This window comes from Triticum aestivum, chromosome 6B, assembly GCF_018294505.1.
Source record: "Triticum aestivum cultivar Chinese Spring chromosome 6B, IWGSC CS RefSeq v2.1, whole genome shotgun sequence".
NCBI lineage: Eukaryota > Viridiplantae > Streptophyta > Magnoliopsida > Poales > Poaceae > Triticum > Triticum aestivum.
In genome coordinates, this window is record NC_057810.1 from 688,336,118 (window position 1) to 688,362,360 (window position 26,243).

The 26,243-nt window shown below is 49.3% G+C and overlaps 1 pseudogene; it reads left to right on the forward strand.

Moving 5' to 3' along the window:
• The first annotated feature begins 21,813 nt into the window (after positions 1 to 21,813).
• On the forward strand, positions 21,814 to 23,044 carry LOC123134886 (BTB/POZ and MATH domain-containing protein 1-like; annotated as a pseudogene).
• The last annotated feature ends 3,199 nt before the right edge of the window (positions 23,045 to 26,243 follow it).

Genomic DNA, 26,243 nt, shown 5'->3' on the forward strand with positions numbered 1-26,243 from the left:
CCTTTCATGAGGTCAACTATTTAGGTGTATGAAACATGAATTGTTAAATTAATAACATATGAACTAAAACTAAAATACATATTAAATATTGTATTTCATTATTGGGTTAAAAAATATTTTTGGAATATAAGTGGCATAATATAAGGGGAAACTTTTTCCATGCATGTTCAGTGAACCTTCCATGAGGTGGTATGTGTGGATGAGATCAAATAATAATGGAAACTTTTTCTCACGCATGTTAGGATGGTCCTTTGATGAGATGGCATGTGTGCATGTTAAGATAATAGAGATAATGGGGATCAACTATTTAGGTATATTGTATTGTATTTCTACATGATATAGATGTCGATTATGCACGGAGCAAGGTTCCTCTGCTCGTACCCAGCCGCGCGCTAGTGTTCCTCCTGTCTCCCAGCCGGCTCATTATAATGTGATGAGTCGGGTGTTCAATGAAGTGAGCAAAAAATGACTTTGCATTAGCCCCCAAGTGTCATGGTGCATGCTTGCAACGACATGAGACTTGCTTATTTGATATAATCTGAACTTAAATAATGTAGCCCCCAAGTGCCGGGTCGTAAGCCTGCAGCGACTCGGGACTACTTCCTCCATGGTAGAATAAATCATATCCATTGATAAAATAATAACAGTTGCGCTAAAAGCGACTTTGAAAACCTCAATCATAATATTGGTTATTGATAACCATAATAAAAATCCAGCCGTGTTGGCTATTAAAGATTTAAATAATATAATCCAATGATTTATAAGCGCATGATTCCAATGGCGAAATCCAAATATATACTGGCGACTTATAGTCCAAAGCCAAGCCGGGTTAACAAACACTGGACAATTTCTCATCATATACTGGCGACTTGCCGTCTTAAAGCCAGTCCGGGTTAATAAACGCCGGTGATTTATAATTATGCTTTATTCAACCTGTTTCTGCATACAATAAGTTTAAAGTGTCTTGGTGGTTTACCACCGGACGGGTCATAATGCCCAACATATAACCCGGGTTTATAACCAAGGCTGCACTTAAGAATAATCAAATATGAAATATATCATACCTGTGACATTGAATCACATCGTTGGTTTGCCAACTTTTTGTAGTAAGGGCGATAACCTCGATCATGAGTGCTGATAACTCCTTCCATATTGTGCCGGTTTATAATAAAACCGTACCGGGTTATGATAAACACCGAATTATCCATATTCAATACTGGCGACTTATAGTTGAAACCATACCGGGTTAATAAACTCTGGATTATAAGTGATCATGTACTGACAACTTTGTAGTTGAAAGCCGAGCCGGGTCAATAAACGCCGGTTTATCATAAAATATTACAAATCTCATCAAAGGAGAAAAAACTTGGCAAATAAGAGCATATGAAAACTTGTAGTCGAGGCTTTTTCACGGGCTGCCAGGCCCCAAATTCGAGGCTTTTCATGGGCTGCCAGGCCGCTGGGTTAAATCATTTGACAAAGCCTTTTAAGATGAGCCTCCAATTAACCAATCATCGTTTTAACTTTGACAAGTTCAGGGTCTATATAAGATTGACTTGTCAAACGTTCGGCGGGTCATACCAGGATTACCTGGACAGGAGTGGCTTACTTGATGAAGGCAGGTTAATCCGGGGTTTTAGGTGAATACACCAGGCTTCCAAGCCGTGGCTTGATAGCCAATTACAAGGGTCCTTTCAAACTCTTTGTTGCTTTGCACAAAGAGCCCCCAAATAACTTTGTGAGCTGTGCTCAATGGGTGCCTATGTTTGAGTTGTGCTTGGCAACAGACTCTCTTTGGCCCCTAAGTACTTTCCCTGGTGGCCTTACGCCGATCAAGAGGTGTAGCTATGGTTCAAATACGACCAAGCCCCCAAGTGATTTCGTTTGTGGCCTTGCGCTAATCAAGAGGTGTAGCGATGGTTTGAATACAACCAAGCCCCCAAGTGATCTTATATATAGCTTCATAAGCCGGATCCATGGACAATCAGAGCTCCACTTTATAAACAGAAGCCCCCACGTGATCAATAATATGATAAGCCAATAATGGCAGGATACCCATGTTTGAACCGCGCATCATGGCAGCAGGTCCTCTTAGGCAACCTTTAACTTTTTGCAAGAGACAAATTCTTCTTGATCCATATTTTGAACCGGATATTGAGAGCGTCAGAGCTTTGTGGGAGACATCTTTCCCTCGAACCGGATCTTAAACCGGAATCTTTTTTTTCCCGCCAGAAATTTTCTGACGGCCTTTAAACTCGAACTTGTGAAAAGTTAATTCTTTTTTGAACCGGAAATTCTTAAACCGGATTTGAGAGCTTCATAGCTTTGTGGAGAAAAGATTTCCCTTGAACCAGATTTTAAACCGGCATTCTTCATTTTGAACCAGAAATTTTCTAACGGCCTTTAAAATTTCATCCATATGGTAGTAGCCTCCGGGACCGTGTTATCTTCGCTCCAATGATCCGGAGTTTTTGAATCTCAGAATATTTGCTAAGTCATGTCCTCTTAGCCCCCGAGTCTTAAGACTACTCGAGGAGTTGGCTTGAGACTCTCCATGCTTAATTATAGCAGAAGGTTTATATCATTGGCGTTGATGCGCGATGTGAATCCACAGAAGGTTGAGGTGACTGCGGCGGGTTATAAATGATCCGTATGAGCCATGTCAATAACTCGGCCAATGGTTCCTTCCAACTGGCTCTTTTGAAGTTTATCCAAATTGTAGTAGCGGCGACTTGTGCGTCTGCTTACTGAACCATCCAATGCAGACGGTGGCTGATAAAGCATGATAATTTGCTCCAGAGTTGTCGGAAGAAAACCGGGCTACCCAAGCAGTGACTGGCTTTATACTCAATAAATAGCTCATGCAGACAAGTGCGGTCCGGTGTGTTGATGTAGACTGGACCGCAGGAGCGGTAGCGTAAGCACTTCCGTTGAGCACGACAACATGGATAAATGTCAGTGCAAAATGACAATGCTATGCACTCCATATCCGCGATATAACTCCACCTCAGCGGTGGATAATTGTCCTGATGTATCTGGATGACAGATGATCTTGTCGTCTCTGCCATGAACATGGAACAAAAATATTAAAGGGAGGATAATTGTTCTCGGAGGAATTTAAATTATATTGAAAAAATAAATAAGGTGGATGGCACCTGATATTTTCCTGGGACATCGAGCCAGTCGTGTACATCATTGGTTTTCCAACTGATCTGAACTTTACTGCTTCCACATTTTTTAGACCCCGTTGGCCCGTCAAACTCATCCGCGGAATGCATACGAAAGAAACGGGGCGCGGTGAGCCAGCGAAGGAACAGCAAAGGCAAGCGCCGCGGATAACGAGCGACGGGTAACTTAAAAACCAGCAGAAGCAGAACCAGTAAACCAGCACATCGTGAATCAATTGAGTCGCGGCGGTTGAGGAGGCCATCGGCAAGACCATTCTGCAGCAGTAGAGGTGACTCGACAAGGCCGGGTCACGGTCAGTGGCTGTTCGAGGAGGCCCTTGCGACGGAGCAAGGTAGCTCGACGCCATGCGGAGCGACGAGGCGAAGATGCAAGGCCAGTGTGTCGCGGCGGCGGTTTTAACAACGGCGCGATGCAGCGGCAGGGTTGACCCAGCGTGACTGGGCAAGACGTCAGTGCTGCCAACATGTGGAACCAGGGCGAGGAGGCAAGGTGCATATGGAACAGGGCGCTCCGGCGGGCCGATGAAGGCGCATTCGCGACTCAGATGCTGCAACCAGGGCGCTCCGGCGTGCTGATGAAGGCACATTCGTGACAGCGGCGGGTTAGAGAAGTACATCTGAGGCCGATTCAGCAAGGCCGGTGCGGAAGAGAGCCCGCAAGGTGAGGCGAGTCCAGCTCAAAGCGAACCATGGCAAATTGATGGCGCTGCTCGCTGGACCTGAGGCGGAGTAGCAGTACAGCAACATCAAAGTGGAACCGCATGGCAGTTTTAGAAACAGGCAGCCGCAACAGCGACTTGTCAGCGCTGGCGAAAATGCAGAGACGACGAAGCGAGCCACGGCCATCCGCGGATGCTGAGGCCTCCAACGACTTTGGCGAGGGTGCCCCGGACGGCGGCGTTTTTGAAGGCGGCGGGCGGCTCACGACCGAAGATGAGGCGAGGCCCAGGGCTGTGGCTGAAATGGACTGCGGTGTTGGTCTTTGACTCTTGACCTGGCAAGGCAGTTTGGGGATGAGTGGATGAAGTGAGGCCGTGACCAGGGGCGACGCGGCACCACGGCGGCGAGGTGAAGCGCGCCAGTAACTCGCTGGTGAAGCAGCAGAGGCAGCTCGAGATAGCGGCAGCAGCAACTTGGTGACTTAACGAGACCGCGGAGACAGTGCAGTCGACTCGTGGCCGGCCATGGCCGGAGACAACCCAGTGGGGGCTCGGCGGTTTAAAGGCGAAGCTGAGCTGGGCTGAGCCATGTCAAGGTCGCAGGCGCGACGGAGGCGGCGGCTTGAGGGTGAGGGAACAACCGGGAGGCGGGTCACAATGGCGGGGTCCGTAGTAGCAAAGGTGAACCGGCAGAAGCCAAAGCGGTTCACGGGAGACTCGCGGCAGCTCACGGTTCACGAAGCGGAAACGGGCCGGCGCCCAGCGCGGTGACTCAGGGCATCATGAGGAAGACTGCGATGGCGGTTGTGGCTTGACGCAGAGAAAATGACCCGGAGTCGCGAGTCCGTAGAAGCGGCCTAAGGCGGAATCTGTGGCGATGGCAGCTTGAGATCACGGCGGAGGTGACTTATAGACGAGTTTGCTCGGGGTTGAATCGGGCAAGGCGAGTGACGGCGTTGAAGTACGACGGCGGTGGTGGCGTGAGGCCAGCAGCTCGCAGGCGGGCTTGAAGTAGAAGGGCGCTGGGCAGAACGGTGCGTGGCCATGGCCGGTTCAACGCAGGAGGCAGCTTGTGGCTTGGAACGACACGCGAACATGGGACTTGGAGGAGGCAGCTCGGGGGCGCCGGTTTAAAGCAGCAAGGCCGCGGCACGACGGCTCACAATGGCGCCGGCGAGTTGAGGGCTTCGGCAGAAGCAAGCTCATGGGCGAGGTGGCCCGCTCGATACGAGGCCGCGTTGAAGAGGCAGTAAACCAGCGGGGCAAAACCGGCAGGTGCTGCAGAAGGAGTGCCGAGCGCAGCGGTGGAGTTAAACCACGGCCGCGCGTGGCGGGCCGACGGCGACTCTGTAACGCGTGTCCGCGACGGCGGGTTAGCATCGCAAGGCCAGCAAGGCAGCGACCCGGTGCAGAGTAAAGGCAGGGGCGGCTTAATGACTCGGCGACCACGCGAATCAGAAGCAACTTGGATTCAAGTTGAGACTAGACACAGTGGGAGTAACTTCGGTAGTAACATCGAGTCCAACTTAGCAAATTTGCTTATGTGGCAATGCGTTAATGAGGAGAGTTGTAATACTAGTAACTTAGCTAGTTACTGTAACATCCAATATCCCAATGCAATATGAGTCTATAACCTAATGAATGAAGTTTTGCATGTTACCACACTTATGTTAGTATCCACTATTAAAATAGTAACATAGTCTAGAAATATGTGTATGTTACTAGTGTATGTTACTCTCCATTATGGCTAGTCTGACCAGTCCGTATTCCTCTCCGGCCGCTGGTCGTTTGACGATTCTTCCCCGGTTCAGCAAAGGACCCGATGATTCTGCCCAGCTGCAGTAAATATTGACCTTTCTCCATTCTGACAGGACGCCCGCGTGGATGTAGTAATCCAGCACAAAAAACTGAAGTACTAATCTTTTTATTAGTATCAGTAGTTGCCCTTGGATATAACCGTAGCACTTGGCTCTGTTTCCTATGATAAGTCGTAGTATCAGCGGTGTATATGGTACTGTAGCAGCGACAACGGCTGCACCTCGTACAACCGGTCTTCAATGGAATACCATGTTACCAGCGACTGTGGCCTGATGACTTGGTGGCAGATTCCTGGCTGGTCTCAGCTATAGCAGGAAAAACAATCTGTTCTTGGTCGAATGAACCGCCATATATGCCGGCGGTGGCGCATAGGTAGCAACCCTAATTTTTCTTTCACTTTAAACCTCACAGATGATAAATCTGGACTGATGAACTTTGAAACGGATGCAAATCCTTTTAAACCGGCTCTTTCATCCAGAAAATTGCGAGCTCCTCGATTCCTATGAGAGATCCCTCCAAGAACTCAACACCATCGTGCGTGGGCCTCACGGTGGGCGTCAACTGTCGTGGAATTAACACGTCAGATGTCCTAGTGTCAGGACTTAATCGTGAGGCCAATGCATCTATGCGGTAGCTTGAGAGGGGTTGAGCGGAATCGAGGAAACACAACACACAAGACAAAGATTTAGACAGCTTCGGGCCCCAGGAAACATCATCCGGTAACAATCCTACATGCTGTTTGTGGCTAGGTCTCATTATCATCACGAGGGAGTCGCCGTAAACCGGCTCTCCCAGTTATGTCTAGCCCTAAGATTGTTTCTTCTTGCTTCTCCCCCTTTGGGGAGCCCTGCCCCTCCTTATATAAGTTGAAGGGGCGGGTTACATGTAGAGTCCATCTCGGACTAAGACTTAAACTATCCTGACTTCTCTTCATGGGCTTCTTGACATCTTGGGCTTCATAACGTCTTGGACTTCATAACCCCTGGCAACCCAGTTATCACTGTCTGCCAGGTTATGACTGGTGCCGGTTTAAGAATGGGAAATGTTTTCCGTCGGCGCACCGGCCGAACGCTTTGCCGGTCCATCCCGCGCCGTCTGATGCGACTAGATCAAGTGGCTCGCATCACGTCTCACATCCTTATCCCCTTGCAGGAGTTTCTGGCCACACGCGAGATTTCTTCTCCCCCCCGAGCGACCTCCTCCTTCCCCTCTCCCTCTCTCATTCGTGGAGGGTGCCCACCGGCCGCCGTCGTTGAGGACGCCCACCAGATGCTGCGAGCAACTTTCTTCCCCCTGTGCTTCTACGATCATCTTGTCTCCCAGCCAAGCTGCTCATCGCCGCCGTTGTAACGCCCCGAGACCGACGCTCCAGAAGACTTCCAGCTATTCCGAGTTTCGTCGTGTGATTTGTTTTATTTGTTGCATTCATCCTTGCATCATGTGCATTGCATCATGTCATCATGCCATCATATCATTAATTTTTAAAACCTCAACTAAATAAATTGTATGGATTTTTCGATCCATTTAAATCGAGGGACTCACATGGTGACTTCTCTTTATAACATATCCTCCAATATTAGGGAGCTATATTAAATATTCCACTATTTTGGAATCACCAAAACACACTTACAAATAATTTCGTTCCTTTTCTGCTTCAAGTTTGGTCTCCAACCTTGCCAATATTTATTTCATCATTTTCCGGAACTCCACCAAAAATCCGAACATTTTTGGACCTTCCTTTCATCAAGTCCTAGTTCAAACCCATTTGAATTTCAAATGAGTTTGAATTTAAATCTTTTGGTCATGCCCACTTCTATTTTTCCTGGATCGAGCTCATTTTTGTGAGTCCGGGAAAATTGTCTCCATGCGCAAATCCTTTTCCCTAACCCTCTCTTTCCTTTTCTTCTCTTTAATTGTTTTCTGCTAAGAAAATACAAGGGAGAGAGAGAAGAGGGCCGCTTCCCCGCAGCCCACTTGACCCAAGGCTAAGCCGGCCCAAGGCCAGCCACGCCCCCTCTAACCCTAGCCGCAGCGCCCGATCCCCATCTCTCCCTCTCGTCTCCCTCTCCTCCCTCGCGCCGCCAGGAGCCATCTCTCCCTCGTACCCCCGCATCTCTCGCTCGATCCCCCTCCTCTCGCCCTCTCCCTCGAGCTCCAACGGGGACCGCGTCGCCAGGCCGCCGCCCGCTCCTCCCTCGACCCCGCCAGAAGCGAGCGCTGCCGAGCAGCTCCTTCGCCTCCGCTTCATCGCCGTCCTCCATGGCGTCGCCTCCCCAAGCTCCGCCCCGCCGGATCCACGTCGTCGCCCCCGTCTCGAGCCCCGCCGACGTCCAGCCTCCTCGACCTCGACCTCGACCTCCTCTGCTTCCCTTGTCCTCGCTCGATCTCGAGCAGGGGAGCAGGCACGTCATCGCTCCCTCTGCCATGGAGCTCGCGTCCCCTCGCGTCGCGCCGCCGGTCTCCTCTTCGAGCACGAGCTCCACCTCCCCTGCTGCACGTCAAGGCCGATGCCGACCGCATCGTCCAACGCCAAGTCTCGGCCTCCTCTGCTTTGTGGCGACCACCACCATGGCCGCGGCTACCATCAACCAACCGCGCGGCTCGCCCCCTGTCTCGGTCGTGCCAAGTTCCCTGCTCCGCCTCCACACGCCGCCCGCACACGCTACCAACAGCCAGCAGCTCGAGCTGCCTCCATGCATCTCCGGTGACCTCCCGAGGCAGGGCCTTGACGAGTCCCTCGATGCCCTCCAGATGTGTCAATGCATTTGTTTGAACCATGTACAACTACACGGTGATGCGCCAAGTACCCCTTCGGATCGCCAAGTTCATCTACGAAAACATGTACCATCTACCGTCGCCCGAAGACCCGTGTACCACTACCGACGCCGTGTACGACTACTTCCCACGACAACAATTGAACAACTACTTCCACTACGCCCGTGTACCGTGGATGCGACAAGTTCCTCTCCGGACATGTTCGACTACCGTTGCCAAGATCGCGAGTACCTCTACCGTCGCCGTGAACAACTACTTCCCTCGACGACTCGAACCGCTCCGAAAACGCACGCTTCGAAGGTATAACCCCGAGACGCCGTCCGTGGACCGAATGCATGTGTTGTATGAGATGCACCCTATGTTTGCACCGTGCCCGTTTGCTTCATGCACGTTCCTCCTCGTTCGCCATGCCGATGAACCGTGGGAACCCGGTAACCGGGATCACCCCACCATCTCTAGCATGTTCCGCACATCCGCACGCCTCCTTTTGCACCGGTATCTCCATGAGTTACCGGGACCGGAATGTTGCCGTGGCACCATTTTTGTTTCGCCGCCGTGGCACCCTTTTTGTTCCGCCATGGTGACCAAATGCTTCATAACATGCTCATGTCAACATTTTCATAAAATTGCATAAAACTTGTATATGTCATCCGCATCATGATAACAACATTTAAAATGTTTAACTTGTTGTTGCATTAAATTGCTAAATGCATATGGGGATTTACCGGATTTGTTGTTGTTATATCCGGCCCCATTTAAATTGTTTAGATGGTATAGTTTATATTATGCTTCACCTCTTGCCATGTTTAACAACAGTTAATATTGTTGGGTAGCTTAAACGAGAGATAACTAAATAATTGATGTGGTGTTCCGTCAACATGCACCTCGTTGCATATTGAGCTCCACTTAACTTGTAGTATTGTTTGTTGCACTTTGCCATGCCATGTTTCATTAAACCGGACATGCATCATACTTGATTGTGCATCATGCCATGTTGATGTGCTGGTTGTTTACTATGTTGTGTGCTTCTTTTCCGGTGTTTGCTTCTTCGGGTTGGTTCCGGTTACGTCGCTTTTGTGAGGATCCGTTCGTCTACGTCCGTTTGTCTTCTTCATGGACTCGTTCTTCTTCCTTGCGGGATCTCAGGCAAGATGATCATACCCTCGAAATCACCACTATCTTTGCTATGCTAGTTTGCTCGCTCTTTTGCTATGCCAATGCTACGATGCCTACCATTTGCTTGTCAGCCTCCCAAATTGCCATGTCAAACCTCTAACCCACCATGTCCTAGCAAACCGTTGATTGGCTATGTTACCGCTTTGCTTAGCCCCTCTTATAGCGTTGTTAGTTGCAGGTGAAGATTGAAGTTTGTTCCTTGTTGGAACATGGAGATGTTGTTCCTTGTTGGAACATGTTTACTTGTTGGGATATCACAATATATCTTATTTAATTAATGCATCTATATACTTGGTAAAGGGTGGAAGGCTCGGCCTTATGCCTGGTGTTTTGTTCCACTTTTGCCGCCCTAGTTTCCGTCATATCGGTGTTATGTTCCCGGATTTTGCGTTCCTTACACGGTTGGGCTATAATGGGAACCCCTTGACAGTTCGCCTTAAGTAAAGCTTCTCCAGCAATGCCCAACATTGGTTTTACCATTTGCCACCTAGCCTTTTCTTTCCCTTGGGTTCTGCAGACTCAAGGGTCATCATTTTTTTTTACCCCCCCCCCCGGGCCAGTGCTCCTCTGAGTGTTGGTCCGAACTAGAGCCCTGTGCAGCGCCCCCTCGGGGAAACTCGAGGTTTGGTTTTAGTTGTACGGATTGCTCATCTGAGTGTGCCCTGAGAAAGAGATATGTGCAGCTCCTATCGGGATTTGTCGGCACATTCGGGCGGTGTTGCTGGTTTAGTTTTACCCTGTCGAAATGTCTTGTTGTACCGGGATACCGAGTCTGATCGGAACGTCTCGGGTGGAGGTCTATTCCTTCGTTGACCGTGAGAGCTTGTGATGGGCTAAGTTGGGACACCCCTGCAGGGTATTATCTTTCGAAAGCCGTGCCCGCGGTTATGGGCAGATGGGAATTTGTTAACGTCCGATTGTAGAAAACCCGAAGTTGGCCTTATTTAAAATACATCAACCGCGTGTGTAACCGTGATGGTCTCTTCTCGGCGGAGTCCGGGAAGTGAACACGGTGTTGGAGTTATGCTTGACGTAGGTTGCTATAGGATCACTTCTTGATCATACTTTTATCGATCGTGCTTTGCCCTCTCTTCTCGCTCTCTTTTGCGATTGTAGCCACCATATATGCTAGTCGCTTGCTGCAGCTCCACCTCATTACTCCATCCTTCCTATAAGCTTAAATAGTCTTGATCTCGCGGGTGCGAGATTGCTGAGTCCCCGTGGCTCACAGATACTTCCAAAACCAGTTTGCAGGTGCCTATGTTACCGTGCAGATGACGCAACCAAGCTCAAGGAGGAGCTCGATGAAGATCTTGCCCTTTGTGTTGTTTCGTTCTAGTTGATCAGTAGTGGAGCCCAGTTGGGGTCGATCGGGGACCTTTGTCGCATTTGAGGTTCTTCTTTTATTTTGGTTCCGTAGTCGGACCTTGATTGTATCTGGATGATGTAATGCTTTATTCATGTAATTGTGTGAAGTGGCGATTGTAAGCCAACTATGTATGTCTTTCCCTTATGTATTACATGGGTTGTGTGAAGATTACCTCACTTGCGACATTCCTTTCAGTGCGGTTATGCCTCTAAGTCGTGCTTCGACACGTGGGAGATATAGCCGCATCGAGGGCATTACAAGTTGGTAATCAGAGCCTTCCCCGACCTTAGGAGCCCCACTGATTGATCGTTTTTAGCAGCCGAGTTTGTGTCTAGAAAAAAATGTTTTGAGTCATTTAGGAATTATATATCGGAGAGTTTAGGAATTCTTTTTACTTCCCAGTCTCCTCATCGCTCTGGTAAGGCATCCTGACGTAGAGTTTTGACTCTTCTCTTCTCAAATTTCACTAAAAAAAATTTTAGGATCACGCGGGTATCTTGGAATCGTTCCGATGGTTTTATGATGAGAACATTGTCTTGGTGCCTCCTGTCAGGGGTTTAGTGGAAGTGTCCCGGGGAGTTGAGCTCTGAGGTGTTGTCGTCATAATTTTATCGTTGCAGTTCTGGAATACCTGAGTTTAGTACGCCGACATCGAAAATCTCTTTTATGCAGTTGTTGGTGAGATAACCCCGATAACCCAGTACTGAGGTGAGTACGGGAGTATTGCCATAACTTGTATAACGGATGCTTTTCGAAGGTTGAGGTAGATGGTTTCCGAAGTTTTCTTGGTTATGTGTTGAAGGATGGATAAAGCTGGATGTAGGATTTGTTAGTTTGGGTGAGATATTATGCTTCCCCTGTATCCCCAACACCTGATTGCATAACCTGAAAATTTCGGGAGTTTCATAGGTGGGAATTCAAGTAGCTCTTAGGATATCTTTCTGACGGATGTATGATATGAAATTGGGGTTCGACGTCTAGTGGTCCGCCTATTCACGGTCGATTTTACAGTGGTCTCGTTGTGTCTTAAAGAGTCCTTGGCTATGCCGACTCGGGGACGCTTCGTATGTCATGTGCACTGCCTTGTACATGATGGTGCTGTACGATCGAGCCCGTGTAGGCCCCACCATGAAAACTTCGGACGAAATCTCTATCATATGTTTGTTCTGGCTTATTTTGCAAGCCAATCCTTTGTTTTGTTTTGAGTTGTGGTATTCGAGTTGCTTCGAAGTCAAATGTTGATTCCATACCTTTTCCAAATGGTGTTCTCATATTCCTATGTGAATACTAATCCTTCTTGATCATCGAGTCTGTCTTGTCAATCCTTTTTTTTAACCTGTGTGTCTCTCCTCAAGTGGATCCGTTCACGTCAACATTTGCAAGATCATTTATCACTTCTTCTCAACGGTGTTTGTTTCATCCGTCTCCAAGTTGCCTTTGTTTTTCCCACCCTCCCTCCCTTTTGTTTTTCTTCAAGGACTAAGATTTCTTCTTCAAGTATCCATTTTATTGATGGGAAGTTTCTCCATTCTTTTCCGTCAATGTTCTTATCCGGTGATTCTCATGAAGATTCTAATGGAGCTTCAAGTTCGTCATTCCTCGTTCTTTTCTTCTCCGGTGGATTTAATTCAAGCTTTGGTATTAAGCATACTCCTTTTCTTTTTTTCCAATGCTTTTCTTATGCCGGTGCACCTCTTAATCATCCATCTCTCGCTATTAAATTGTTCCGGAGTGCTCAAGATATCTCGAAGATTCGTGTTTCCACTCTGCATTCGTTCAAGCTCTTTCGAGATTGGTATCTCATTCAAGTCATTTAATTCAACCGGTGCAACATCTCTTTTAAATCTTTTCAACGGTGTTCTTTTGAGTGGGCCCTAACCCACAGGTCTTTTCCCAGGATCTTACCTGACTCTTCTATTTTCCCAGAGCTATCCTAAATTCTTCTCCAAGTTTGACGTAAGAATGAGTTATCATTAGTCAAATGCTTTTCTGCAAGATCTTTCAAATTCTTTTCATAGTTGGCTCAACCTCTTCGCTTTTGATTCTTCCGGTGTGCCTCAATAATTCTTGGTGGTGTTTCTCGTTGTCATTCTCATCATTTGAAGACCGAAGAAGAGTTTCTCTTTAATCTTGCTCTATTCTCTTCAAGATTCATGGTGCTAGCTTGTTGCCATCCTCTCATAATTGTTTTCGATTGTGAGAATCTTTTTCACCCATCAGGAGATATTCAAGAGTCTTCTCAGTTTGTCATCCGGAGTCCATCAATTCAGGTTTATTCATTCTCAGCCGTCAGTTATCATTCTCCTATCTTGCCGGTGCATCTATTGAATATCCTCTAATCAGTTCTTGATCTCTTTGTTCTCAGGTATCTAGTTTGTCTCAAGCACCTTCGTTCATTTGCTAATTCTTACCGGTGATGCACCCCTACTTCGATCATTTTCAATTCTTACGGTGGTTCTTTCAAGATCTCTCTTCCTTGTTCATCATATCAATTCATTTGTTGTTCCAATCCTACCGGTGGTTCGTTGAAGACCTTCTCAAGTTTACGCTATATCTCTTTTAATCCTTTCTACGAGAATAAGTAGTATGCCAAATCCGTTGATTGTCGTCAATTTAATTGGTGAAGGATAAGCATAACATAATTCTTATTCTTGTTCATCCAAGTGATTAATTCTTTATTCCGGAGGCCCTTAAAATTCTCGGTTTCATTTGTTTCATCTTCTCTTTTTCCCGGAGTTCCAAGCTCTAATTATCACGGAGATCCATCTAAATCATTGCAAGGATTCACCTTGTGTTTTCAATTTCTCTTTCTTTTCATTCCTTTTGTTTACCGGAGTTCTTCATGGAGGTTCTACAGGATGGTTCATCAAGGATTTAATTCCCTTCTCAAAGTTTTCATCGAGATTCTTTCCTAAGGAGCTCAAGCTTTCTTCATATGGTAATCCGGAGTGCGATTCTTTCTACCATATTTTGGAGGTGGTATTATGTCATTCTTGATAATTTGAGTTCATGTTCCATGATTCACATGTTGTTAAGAATGAGTTATTTTTAAATCCATCAACCTCGTTGTTGGAGTTATCTTGTGTCATATTTCACCTAAAAGCCTTCCATTGGGAATGTTGCTATTTGTGGTGCTTATCAATGATCCAAGTTTTCTCCTATCCTCTCGGTGAAAGAAGTTTTCATCTCTTCGTTGATCTCAAGCAAGCAATTGTTTCCGTTAGTGGCCGGTTGTCACCTCATAATTTTGAGATGTTTTCCATAAGCCCACTACAAGCTTGTGCTTTTCGTTGTTGATTTTCCAACAACTCCATTTAATTCTTCTTTGCAAGGATGCTTTCCAAACTCATTTGTGGCAGAAGTTGGCATTTTCTTCTCCATTCTGTTATTTCAATGATATATCTTCTATTATTTCTTTCGGAGGCATTGTGACGTTGCTCTTTTCACTCACCATCTCGATTCGTGAGGATCGTGTTCTTTTCTTGCTTATCCATTTAACCGGAGTGTCGTGTTTTCATTCGAGTTCTCTAATCTTATCAAGTTTTCCCTCCTTCCTCAACTGGAGAGCTGTCTGAAATCCTTCTTACCCATTGTGCCATTCTTTCAATAGTTCCGGAGGCAGTGTGTTGTTGATTTCATCAAGTAACATCCCATCTTCTCAAGTTCATGTTCTATTCCTTCCATGTTCAACCGGAGTACTGCCCGAATTCTTCCCCTCTCATCTTGTTTTAACCGGAGTGGTTTCGAATTCTATCTTGTCCATTAAACTCTTGATTCATGTCTTTGCAACCTTCAAGTTCTCGTAATGTTCCTTGTTCCTTTTTTTTCTAACGGATTGTTTGCAATCTCGTTCTTCTCAGTTGTGCTCTTTCTTTTAAATTGCTCAACCTCTCAAGGTTCTTTGGTTTCACTCATTGGTCAAAGAAGCAACTTAGTTTTACCTCTTCTCTTCCTCTTCCATTTCTCTCCGGTGCCATCCTAGATCTCGGGACGAGATCCTCTTGTAGTGGTGGAGTGTTGTAACGCCCCGAGACCGACGCTCCAGAAGACTTCCAGCTATTCCGAGTTTCGTCGTGTGATTTGTTTTATTTGTTGCATTCATCCTTGCATCATGTGCATTGCATCATGTCATCATGCCATCATATCATTAATTTTTAAAACCTCAACTAAATAAATTGTATGGATTTTTCGATCCATTTAAATCGAGGGACTCACATGGTGACTTCTCTTTATAACATATCCTCCAATATTAGGGAGCTATATTAAATATTCCACTATTTTGGAATCACCAAAACACACTTACAAATAATTTCGTTCCTTTTCTGCTTCAAGTTTGGTCTCCAACCTTGCCAATATTTATTTCATCATTTTCCGGAACTCCACCAAAAATCCGAACATTTTTGGACCTTCCTTTCATCAAGTCCTAGTTCAAACCCATTTGAATTTCAAATGAGTTTGAATTTAAATCTTTCGGTCATGCCCACTTCTATTTTTCCTGGATCGAGCTCATTTTTGTGAGTCCGGGAAAATTGTCTCCATGCGCAAATCCTTTTCCCTAACCCTCTCTTTCCTTTTCTTCTCTTTAATTGTTTTCTGCTAAGAAAATACAAGGGAGAGAGAGAAGAGGGCCGCTTCCCCGCAGCCCACTTGACCCAAGGCTAAGCCGGCCCAAGGCCAGCCACGCCCCCCTCTAACCCTAGCCGCAGCGCCCGATCCCCATCTCTCCCTCTCGTCTCCCTCTCCTCCCTCGCGCCGCCAGGAGCCATCTCTCCCTCGTACCCCCGCATCTCTCGCTCGATCCCCCTCCTCTCGCCCTCTCCCTCGAGCTCCAACGGGGACCGCGTCGCCAGGCCGCCGCCCGCTCCTCCCTCGACCCCGCCAGAAGCGAGCGCTGCCGAGCAGCTCCTTCGCCTCCGCTTCATCGCCGTCCTCCATGGCGTCGCCTCCCCAAGCTCTGCCCCGCCGGATCCACGTCGTCGCCCCCGTCTCGAGCCCCGCCGACGTCCAGCCTCCTCGACCTCGACCTCGACCTCCTCTGCTTCCCTCGTCCTCGCTCGATCTCGAGCAGGGGAGCAGGCACGTCATCGCTCCCTCTGCCATGGAGCTCGCGTCCCCTCGCGTCGCGCCGCCGGTCTCCTCTTCGAGCACGAGCTCCACCTCCCCTGCTGCACGTCAAGGCCGATGCCGACCGCATCGTCCAACGCCAAGTCTCGGCTTCCTCTGCTTTGTGGCGACCACCACCATGGCCGCGGCTACCATCAACCAACCGCGCGGCTCGCCCCCTGTCTCGGTCATGCCAAGTTCCCTGCTCCGCCTCCACACGCCGCCCGCACACGCTACCAACAGCCAGCAGCTCGAGCTGCCTCCATGCATCTCCGGTGACCTCCCGAGGCAGGGCCTTGACGAGTCCCTCGATGCCCTCTAGATGTGTCAATGCCTTTGTTTGAACCATGTACAACTACACGGTGATGCGCCAAGTACCCCTTCGGATCGCCAAGTTCATCTACGAAAACATGTACCATCTACCGTCGCCCGAAGACCCGTGTACCACTACCGACGCCGTGTACGACTACTTCCCACGACAACAATTGAACAACTACTTCCACTACGCCCGTATACCGTGGATGCGACAAGTTCCTCTCCGGACATGTTCGACTACCGTTGCCAAGATCGCGAGTACCTCTACCGTCGCCGTGAACAACTACTTCCCTCGACGACTCGAACCGCTCCGAAAACGCATGCTTCGAAGGTATAACCCCGAGACGCCGTCCGTGGACCGAATGCATGTGTTGTATGAGATGCACCCTATGTTTGCACCGTGCCCGTTTGCTTCATGCACGTTCCTCCTCGTTCGCCATGCCGATGAACCGTGGGAACCCGGTAACCGGGATCACCCCACCATCTCTAGCATGTTCCGCACATCCGCACACCTCCTTTTGCACCGGTATCTCCATGAGTTACCGGGATCGGAATGTTGCCGTGGCACCATTTTTGTTTCGCCGCCGTGGCACCCTTTTTGTTCCGCCATGGTGACCAAATGCTTCATAACATGCTCATGTCAACATTTTCATAAAATTGCATAAAACTTGTATATGTCATCCGCATCATGATAACAACATTTAAAATGTTTAACTTGTTGTTGCATTAAATTGCTAAATGCATATGGGGATTTACCGGATTTGTTGTTGTTATATCCGGCCCCATTTAAATTGTTTAGATGGTATAGTTTATATTATGCTTCACCTCTTGCCATGTTTAACAACAGTTAATATTGTTGGGTAGCTTAAACGAGAGATAACTAAATAATTGATGTGGTGTTCCGTCAACATGCACCTCGTTGCATATTGAGCTCCACTTAACTTGTAGTATTGTTTGTTGCACTTTGCCATGCCATGTTTCATTAAACCGGACATGCATCATACTTGATTGTGCATCATGCCATGTTGATGTGCTGGTTGTTTACTATGTTGTGTGCTTCTTTTCCGATGTTTGCTTCTTCGGGTTGGTTCCGGTTACGTCGCTTTTGTGAGGATCCGTTCGTCTACGTCCGTTTGTCTTCTTCATGGATTCGTTCTTCTTCCTTGCGGGATCTCAGGCAAGATGATCATACCCTCGAAATCACCACTATCTTTGATATGCTAGTTTGCTCGCTCTTTTGCTATGCCAATGCTACGATGCCTACCATTTGCTTGTCAGCCTCCCAAATTGCCATGTCAAACCTCTAACCCACCATGTCCTAGCAAACCGTTGATTGGCTATGTTACCGCTTTGCTTAGCCCCTCTTATAGCGTTGTTAGTTGCAGGTGAAGATTGAAGTTTGTTCCTTGTTGGAACATGGAGATGTTGTTCCTTGTTGGAACATGTTTACTTGTTGGGATATCACAATATATCTTATTTAATTAATGCATCTATATACTTGTTAAAGGGTGGAAGGCTCGGCCTTATGCCTGGTGTTTTGTTCCACTCTTGCCGCCCTAGTTTCCGTCATATCGGTGTTATGTTCCCGGATTTTGCGTTCCTTACACGGTTGGGCTATAATGGGAACCCCTTGACAGTTCGCCTTAAGTAAAGCTTCTCCAGCAATGCCCAACATTGGTTTTACCATTTGCCACCTAGCCTTTTCTTTCCCTTGGGTTCTGCAGACTCAAGGGTCATCATTTTTTTACCCCCCCGGGCCAGTGCTCCTCTGAGTGTTGGTCCGAACTAGAGCCCTGTGCAGCGCCCCCTCGGGGAAACTCGAAGTTTGGTTTTAGTTGTACGGATTGCTCATCTGAGTGTGCCCTGAGAAAGAGATATGTGCAGCTCCTATCGGGATTTGTCGGCACATTCGGGCGGTGTTGCTGGTTTAGTTTTACCCTGTCGAAATGTCTTGTTGTACCGGGATACCGAGTCTGATCGGAACGTCTCGGGTGGAGGTCTATTCCTTCGTTGACCGTGAGAGCTTGTGATGGGCTAAGTTGGGACACCCCTGCAGGGTATTATCTTTCGAAAGCCGTGCCCGCGGTTATGGGCAGATGGGAATTTGTTAACGTCCGGTTGTAGAAAACCAGAAGTTGACCTTATTTAAAATACATCAACCGCGTGTGTAACCGTGATGGTCTCTTCTCGGCGGAGTCCGGGAAGTGAACACGGTGTTGGAGTTATGCTTGACGTAGGTTGCTATAGGATCACTTCTTGATCATACTTTTATCGACCGTGCTTTGCCCTCTCTTCTCGCTCTCTTTTGCGATTGTAGCCACCATATATGCTAGTCGCTTGCTGCAGCTCCACCTCATTACTCCATCCTTCCTATAAGCTTAAATAGTCTTGATCTCGCGGGTGCGAGATTGCTGAGTCCCCGTGGCTCACAGATACTTCCAAAACCAGTTTGCAGGTGCCTATGTTACCGTGCAGATGACGCAACCAAGCTCAAGGAGGAGCTCGATGAAGATCTTGCCCTTTGTGTTGTTTCGTTCTAGTTGCTCAGTAGTGGAGCCCAGTTGGGGTCGATCGGGGACCTTTGTCGCATTTGAGGTTCTTCTTTTATTTTGGTTCCGTAGTCGGACCTTGATTGTATCTGGATGATGTAATGCTTTATTCATGTAATTGTGTGAAGTGGCGATTGTAAGCCAACTATGTATCTCTTTCCCTTATGTATTACATGGGTTGTGTGAAGATTACCTCACTTGCGACATTGCTTTCAATGCGGTTATGCCTCTAAGTCGTGCTTCGACACGTGGGAGATATAGCCGCATCGAGGGTGTTACAGCCGTGGAGAGATGATGTCACTTGCTCTCCCTCGCACCAGCGGATGCTGCATGGTTCCGCCGGTGGTGCTGCATCGCGGGAGGCCCTCGAGTTGGTGTTGCAGGCGGAGGCGCTGGTGGCCATGGGGGCTGCTGCGGGACGGTGACGGCGAAGCCAATTTTTGTGTGCTGGAATCAGAGAGATGCCTGGTGCTATAACCGGTGCCCAAAAAAGCTACAACCAGTGACGACAAACGCTTCAACCCGCTATGAAAAAAGCTTCAACCCGTATACGACGGAAGCTATGGGCGAGGAAGAAAAGTTACAACCGGTGACAAAAAAAGCTTCATCTAGTGACGAAAAAAGCTTCAACAAGAGATGGAAAAAGTTTCAACTATAGATGACAGAAGCTATGTACTACTATGAAAAGCTGCAACCGGCTGTAACAAAAGCTACATCCGGCAATGGAAAAAGCTTCAACATTGATGTCTTAGTTGCGACCCACGATGACGTTGACAATGTTTTGCTTCAAATGTCTTCATTTTTTGCTACAACCGGGGTTGTAATTTGCTACAACCCATTTTCATAGCTGCCATGGTGCTACAAGCAAACTGAGAAGCATGGCGAGGTTGCTGGAGGTACTACGAACAACGAAAATCTTGTGTGTACCGGACGGGCGGCGCGGTGTTGCAATCAGCATGGGGAGAGCTGTAGCCAACAGGTCGGGATGGAGCAACAATGGCGGCCGCAGCGAGCTACATCCTCGGGGCGGCGGAACGATGCACTGCGAGGGTGCGGCCTGGTCGGGGTGCTGCAACCGCGGGAGCGCGGCGAGGCGCCTTGAGTCGCAGGACACGGACGGCGAGCCACCTATAGCACAGCCGAGCGGGGGCAGCCGGCGGCGGCTCAAAATCAACGCATTGTGTCTCTCTGTATTTGGACGAAGGTAGAGGACGATTGGATGGGAGGAAGATAAAGATCAGACGGCTCACGTGAAATACATCTAACGGCTAGGGGCTGACCAGCCGAAAGTTGGGCCGGTGCACCGGTGCCTAGCGTTGCCCTTTAAGATTGTCTGCCGGGTTATCATCTGACTTAACTCCTGACGGATTATCATCTGACTTAACACCTGCCGGTTTACCACCTGCCGGTTTACCGTCTATCTTAGCCATCTGTCTTAACTCTCTGTCTTAACTGTCCGCCGGTTTACCATCCGCCGGTTTACCAAGTCCCAGCCGGGTTATGACTCCGTCCGGGTCATACCGCGGGGTATATCCCCGACACTTGTGCTTTCTTTTTTTCCAAGGAGATTGTTACCAGATAGCTTGATCCTGTAAATTTCTCCCCTTTGCCTTCTTGGGTCAAAAGAGAAGTCAAAGCAATTATTCTCTTTTTGTTTGGACGATTGTGGCTGCTGCCATCTCAACTGAATAATCAATTTGATTTGCCATGCAGGCCTCTTCTTCGTTTTGTATATTCTGCCAGCCTTGTGTAGTTTTCTCCCTGTCCAAGTAGAATTCTGAGTTTCCAGTGCAAGCATGGACATTTGAATTTTGTATATTCTGCCATGTACTCCCTCTATAAATTAATATAAGAGTGTTTAGATTACTATACAGAGGGAGTACAGAAAATTGGTGCATAGTACGTGCAACATCATCCCAGTTCCTCAGTTCCATACACAGGGCCGGAGCCGCGGCCGCGCAGCCGCATGCCTATTGCGGCCAGAGGTGTTGCTGGACTTGGTGATGATTACCTCCACACGTGGACGCAGAGGTCGGCAACATCGTCGATGACACCGCGGCCGCAAGGCGGCAGCGGGTCGGAGAAGGTGAGCACCCCGTTAGGGCACTCGTCGGGACGAGCGCGACGAAGATGCTCAGCTCACCAAAGTGGACGACGGAGCCACCTGCCGGGCAGGCGACACCTGCGCCTTAGATGAACCGGATGTATTTTTTGCGAAACGGTCCTTCTATTTTTTCCGACCAATCCCGCGGTCCTCCGCTCCCGACACAGAACTCCGTCGCTCCCCGCCGTCGCTCCGTTCTTGCTCGCTGTCTTGGCTCTCCGACGCCGCCCCCCGCCGCCTTCCTCCCTCCCCCGCCCCACGCCGCCTTCCTCCCCCGAACCACGCTGCGATGCTGCCGGCTCGTCCTCCTCCTCGTTCCCCACCGTCTCAAGCTTCAATTTTTGCCACATCACCGGTGGTTGATCTGCGGGCAGAATTGCGGGCGGCGGTCTGGGGCGGCAGTACGCGAGCTCTGACTCCATCCCGAGCCAGCCCGCACACCCGTTGATATATATGGGTAATCGAGGTTCGCACTTTTGGACTTGTTGATATATATGGCCATAAAGGATTCACGTCAACTGTGGTTTTCATAAAATTCGTTTAATGCCAGAATTGATCGTGTGGAGATTAGGGAGAAATCTTCCAAAGGATCTCCTTCCTCCTTTGGTCTCCCCTAGGCGTACGAGACAACAGTTTCAATCCACAATCCTACCTTAGTACGATGGATCACATGCACCGTTGGATCGCATCGTCTTTCTAATATGTGCGGCTTGCAGCGCAGATTTGTCCTGTCGTCAAAACTCGAACCTACAAGAAACCATCGTACGCGCAGACGCGCAGTGTTGTTTCGTTCACGGCCGCCCTGCGCAAAACCCTCGCCCAAAGCAGCAGCAAGAGATCGAGTTGCGGGCACCCGATCCCGAGGAGTAGGCCGGCAATGTCGCCGTCGAGGTCTGCATCCGGCATCGTCGCCGACACAACGAAAGGGTACCACTACCTCACTATCCACGGCTACTATGATACCAAGGGCGCCCTCACCGGAGAGCGGATCAGTTCCCTGCCCTTCACAGTCGGCGGCCACTGGTGGCGCATCAACTACTTCCCCAACGGTATACGCACGGAGGTGGCGGATTACGTGTCCCTCTCCCTGCAACTATACGAAGAGGTAGCGACGGCGGTGAAGATCAAGTTCGAAATCTGTTTCGCCGACGAGGAGGAGGCGGAGCAGGCGGTGGCGCTGGAGTCGGCATCGGTGAGCGCATTCACCTCCCGGAAGTGCTGGGAATACGACGACTTCATCAGAAGGGAGCACCTGGCGCGACATCGTTGTCATACACAGGTGCCGTTCCGCCGACAACGCGGTGGCCTACGTCTCCGTGCCCCCGTGCAACGTGTGCCAGAACCTCGGCAAGCTCTTTGAGACGAAGATGGGCGCCGACGTGGTGTTCGAGGTGGGTGGTGAGACCATCCCCGCGCACCGATGTGTGCTCGCGGCCTGCTCGCCGGTCTTCGCAGCCGAGCTCTTCGGACCAATGAAGGAGGGCAATGCTGCCGCTGCTGGCGTCGTGCGCGTGGAAGACTTGGAGATGGAGGTGTTCAAGGCGCTGCTCCGTTTCGCGTACACGGGCTCACTGTCACTGCAGGGGATGGCGAACGACCACGTCACGTGCCAGAAACTTCTCGTCGCAGCAGACAGGTATGGCATGGAGCGGCTGAAGCTAATCTGTGAGGAGTGGATCTGCGAGTGCATTGACGTGGACACGGCCACGACCCACGACCATCCTGGCCCTAGCCGAGCAGCACCGTTGTGAGGGGCCGAAGAAGGCGTGCTTTGATTTTCTTGCGGATCCGGTAAAGCTGAGGGCGGTCATGGCCACCGGCGGCTTCCAGCACCTGTGGGAAAGCTGCCCTTCTCTTATGATGGAGCTCATGGACATGTGCTTGCCGCATTAGGTGAGTGGTGACCGATTATGTCCATGAGTGTTCCAGCAATGGTGAATCTGGGTTTCTAGACTAATGTAGTAATCAGGCAGTTGTTTTAGTTTATCCGTGCACCTTTAGCCTTTTTCGGTATCCGTGCACCTTTCATATAGCTTGTTAAAGATCGAGATGAAAAATTAGCCTCATTTTGCCTATGCTTTGGGAAAATTCGAATCTGAACCCGAGCTCATCTGCACCCACGCTCACGAAAACAATCAAAATAAATACTAAAAAAATTAAAAAAATTCCAAAAAAAATTGGGGTGGTGGACAATTTGATGCGTGAGGTACGCTCCAATTTTCAAAACATTTGGACTTCTGTGCAGCTCTCAGCAAAAAAGACAAATCGGAGGTCTGTAAAAATATGTACTGTTCATATACTGTTTTGGTGTGATTTGTCTTTTTTGCTGAGAGCTGCACAGAAGTCCAAATGTTTTGAAAATTGGAGCGTACCTCACGCATCAAATTGTCCACCACCCCAATTTTTTTTGGAATTTTTTTAATTTTTTCTGAATTTTTTTTTAACTGGGTGCTATGTTTTGTCCGTTCATTGCATCTCCACAATGTACTGTGCCAATTAGCCATGACGTGCGTCAAAATCAGAGGGCATACAAATGCTCAGATTTTGAGGCAATGGTAGCTCATGCCTCATGGTCTTATATTGAACTTGTTTAAGCATTCGGCGCTCCATAGTTTCTGAATCGTGTTTATTTATATGTTGTTGTTATCTGTTTATTACTTACTGTGGTACATGATTTCGTCTACCTACACCCAACCTCCCCAAGGCGCTCCCGCGGGCGCCCTCGGGAGGAACCCTAGCGCCGCCCCCGTCGCCCCTTCGCCTCAACTCCCTCCCTCGCCGCCGCCTGGGGCGTGGCCGGCCAAAGGCCGTGTTGCGTTGGCGGCGGCGGGGCGGCTCGCTCCCGCATGCAGTTGGGGACTCCGCGGGCCGTTCCCATCTGCCGGGTGGAGCCGGGCGACAGGCTAGCCCTGCCTAGGCTCTTTCTCCCCCTCCCGACGTCCCTCGCTGACGCCGCCTCCTCCCCTCCGTGGTGGTGGGTGGTGGGGGATGGATCTGGGATCCCTGCCCAGATCCGGTGGATGGTGGGGTTGGTGTTGGCAGCGGTGGCCGGCAGCCCAGGCGTGGTGGCGGCGAGTCTCGCGGCCTCTGGGCATCGTGGAGGTGCCAGCGGCGGCGAGTGCTTAGCCTGGTGGTGGCGGCGGCGGCCGTGCACGGGAGTTTGATTCCTTCGAACAGATCTGGGTGAAAACTTGCTTTCGGTTATTGCAAGGCCGGCAGTGGCGGCGCTATCTGCATCCTTGCCTTCTTGAAGGCATCGCCATGAAGAAGTTCAAGGCCACTTTTTGCTACCTCCGGGGGGAAACCTAGATCGGATGATCGGATGACGGCCGTGCTCTAGTGTCGTTCCCCCATTTGGGGCGTCATTTTCACACATGATCGAGGGACCAGAGGACAGGTTCTTTGGTGGAGCGTTGCTTCATATCACTCATTGATGGCGGCGGATCTCGGCAGCATGGCACTGTGGTGACTCGGTGTCCGATGCGCGGTGATGGACTCGCGTAGGAGGGTGACGCTGTCTGGCGTCGTGGTGGTGTTGGCGGCAGCTGAGCAAGGTAGATGCAGCAGTACAACTCTGAAGATGGATTGGTTGCAGGTGGCTACGGCGGCCTCATACCCGGCAGGCGTCCTGGTTGAGTAGCACATCAGACTGGTGGGTGCCCATACCCGACAGGCATCCTGGTTGGGATCTCAGGTCTTAAATGTTAAGTTTGGCTGCGAGGTCTGTTTGGTATTAGACCCAGACTATCATCGCCCCTTCATCAGCTGGATAGGAGTAGCGACAGATGTTGCTTAGACGGTGGCTTTAGTCTTACTGTTGTGACTTTGTAAGGTCTTGTGTTAATAATTAATAAGATGGTTGTATGCATCGTCCAGATGCAGAGGCCGGGGATCTTCCTCCTTTTTTTTGAAAAAAACCTATCTTTCTAAGGAGTTGAAAGTAGAAATCACATTGTTTGAGAAATAACATACTTTTCAATTTAGCATCGATGGCTATTTTTTAGATAGATATGTTGATGATTGAACATCCATTGAACAATGGTTTTTTTACTGAATCGCGCATGTGTTTGTACAAACTCCTCCATCTCTCCCGTCTCAAGGTCAGCGATATAAATCTGCCTCTGGCTATCCTTGAGTAGCATCGTGCGGTGACAACAAGTTGTGGACTTGCGGGTCCTCGTCGGTTTCCGAGTAAGTTGTCCTGTCCATGATCATTGTCTGAGAGATGTGAAATGTCTTCATGTCCATGTCAAGAGAGTAGTTATGGTACCAGTTCCGGATGCTCCAATGCACCTAACCGTGAGACATAATGGTGTCAGGATGCTTAGAGTCACGAATCCCCCCAGCAGTGTCAAAAGTTAATTTTATAGGCTTATTCCACCTTGAGTCGCTGGATGAGAACGTATAGAGGTTGGGCGGGCCGAATTTCACCGTGCCGATGATTAAGACTTTAAACAAGGTCGAGAAGCTCGGTGACAACGACGGTTCCTCTACGCTCGAGGAGCAGTCTGCACTAGTTAGGATGGCATAACCGCTTTTCTTAAAGTCCAAATGTCCACATGGCGGGGGAAGCACATCGCACATGTGAGTAAGCACATTGCGCACAGCCAGACGAATGACGGACTTGCCATACTGGTAGCAAGCAGTTACGTCCAGGGAGAGGCGAACGAGAAGGAGGCCGCAGCGTGCGGTGAGCGGCTTCGCGCCGTCGAGAAGGCACGCTTCGGCGTCGGGGAAAAAGGAGCCGAGGGAGTGGCGAGCGAACACCGAATCTAGAAATAAGAGAAGGATGGATGTACAAGGCTCCTCAGAGCTCAGCGACTCTCGGCCGTCGAATCGAATTTTTGATGCATTTTGGACCGTTGGATATCGCTCCCGATCGACCTCGTCCGTCGGATCAAAAAAAGTTACTGCTGGAATGAATAGTTACCGTCGTTCGTGCCACCGCGCGTAATTACCGTGCCCCCACAGCGGCATTTTCGTCATTTCACATGGTTGGAAATATATCCAATAGCGACGGGTGTGACCTAGCCGTCTCTCCTCCTGCACTCGTGCAGCCGCCTCCGCTCCCCAACCCTCTCCCCGACCTCTCCCTTCCCTCGTACCTCGCCGCCCCATCCACATCGCGCCGCCGCCGCCCCTCAAACCTCGCCGCCGCGGACCTCTCTCACGCCCACGTTCTTCCTC